A 2,453-nucleotide genomic window follows, 5' to 3' on the forward strand; every position below is an offset into this window, starting at 1 on the left:
TGTAAATAAACACACTGAGGTAGAAAATTTGAACAGGCCCATAACAAAAGAAAAAATTGAACAGGTCTTGAAAATAGCTACTGACAAAAAATGGCTTGGCCCAGATGGCTTCACTGGAGAATCCTACCAAACATTCAGAGAAGAGCTGGCACTAATTCTACTCCAACTCTTCCAGAACATAGAAAATGATGGAATATTCCTAAATTTATTTCATGAACAAAGCAAAACCCCAATACCAAAGCCAGGCAAAGACATCACTAAAAAAGGAAAATTAGACTAATCACATATCAGAAAAGGGACCTATCTTTAAAATGTATAGAAAACTTCAACAACAAAAAGATAAACAATCCAATTTAAAAATAGGCATATCACATGAACAGACACTTCACCAGAGAAGACATTCAGGTGGCTAACTTACACATGAAGAAATGCTCATGATCATTAGACATTAGAGAGATGAAAATCAAAACAATAATGAGATATCTTTTCACTACAGCATTAATAGCAAAACCAAACAAAAAAAACACACTGCTATCGTGTCAATTCTGACTCATGGCTACCACCATTGGTAGCCTATGGCTACCACCATTCCAAAGCAGTAAATATTTATGAAAGTAGATTGCTGCATCTTCCTCCAGTGGAACAGCTGTTGGGTTTGAACCACCGACTTTCTGGTTAGCACCCAAATGCCTTACTCCCTACACCACCAGAGCTCTTTCACATTACTAGCAAAGTTTAAAAAAAAAAAAAAGCCAGAAAACAATAAATGTTAGTGAGTTTTTGAAGAGACTGGAACCCTCATGTGCTGCTGTTGAGACTGTACAATTGTACAGCTACTGTGGAAAATGGTATGGTGCTTCCTTAAAAATTTGGAAATAGAAATATCATACAATTCAGCAATCCCACTACTAGATACATAACCTAAATAAATAAGAACTGGGACAAGAACAGATATATGCACAACCATATTCATTGCAGTATTATTCACAATAGCAAAACTGTGGAAACAACCCAAATATCCATCAACAGATGAACAAATAAACAAACTAGCGTACAACATATAATGGAATACACTATGCAATGTTAAAGAAAAACAATGAGTCTGTGAAACATCTCGTAACATTGATGAGTAAAATTGGTTAATCACGAAAGGAAAGGGCAAACATTGTATGAGATCACTACAGCAAAAAGTCAAAAAGAGATTTACATACAGAAAGTATCATTCTTTGAAGTTTACCAAGGGTGGGAGAAGAAAGGAGGGTAAATCACTAAGTAGAGAATGGGCAGGTATTAGCTTGGCTGAAAACAAAGGCAATATACAATAAGAAAGATGTCAGCACAAAATGAGCAAGGCAAAGGAAGACACTGGAAGGAGCAGAAGACTTAAAGGCAACGAAAGTTAATACTACTACATACACAATCCTGCAGTAATAGTAATAATAACCTATGAGTGAATGCTTTGATAGACACTCAAGCTGAACAGGGTGAAAAGGTAAATGGGACGACACTCATGAACATATTAGTTTCGACAGAAGATATTTCCACAAATGTATTTATATGTGCTGAAAATATATCCATGAATACAGTAGAGTATACGGGCAGAAAAGTTATGAAAATGTCCTAGCCATAACCTAACACCTTGAGGGAGTGAGTCACTGGGCCTAGGGGCTCAGGATCATAGTCTTAAGGGACACTAAGGTCAATTGGCATAACATAGCCCAAAAAGACAATTTTCTACATTCTACTTTGGTGAGTAGCAACTGGTGTCTTAAAAGCTTGTGAGCAGCCTTCTAAGGTGCAACTATTGGTCTCTTCTCATCTTGTGCAAAGAGTGAAGAAAATCAAAGATGCAAGGGAGTAATTAATCCAAAGGACTAATGGACCATGTGAACTCCAGCATCTATGATGCTAAGACCAGAAGAACCAGTGGTGCCTGGCTACCACTGTTGATCACTCTGAATATAGGAGGTCTTGGAAAGAGCCGGAGAAAAATGTGGAACAAAACTCAAAATTATAAGAAAGACTTGGCTTTCAGGTCTGATAGAGACTGGTGGAACCCCAGATACTATGGCCCTTAGAAACTCTTCAATCCTGGAACTGAACTCACCCCAGCATCTCAACTTTCAGCCAAACAATAGCCAGGTGATGAACAATAACACCAGGGAGGTACCCACTTATTAAATCTATCAACCATAGATCAAAAGGGCAGCATTTGCCTAGTGATAAAGCTCAGAAGACAGTAGAGGATAGCAAAAAAGGATGAATGGAAATGGTAAACACAAGGAGGAAGTGGGAAGAGTGCTGTCAAATTGTAGGATTACAATGAATGTCACAAAACAATATATATATAAATTGTCAAATGGGATACCAACTTGCTCAGTTATCTTTCATGGAAATGACAAGAAATATAAATAAAAAGATACAATAATTGAACTGAGTTTAAAAAAGAAAAT

This window comes from Orycteropus afer, unplaced genomic scaffold, assembly GCF_000298275.1.
Source record: "Orycteropus afer afer isolate SDZICR_OR568_19922 unplaced genomic scaffold, OryAfe1.0 scaffold00945, whole genome shotgun sequence".
Classification (NCBI taxonomy): Eukaryota; Metazoa; Chordata; class Mammalia; order Tubulidentata; family Orycteropodidae; genus Orycteropus; species Orycteropus afer.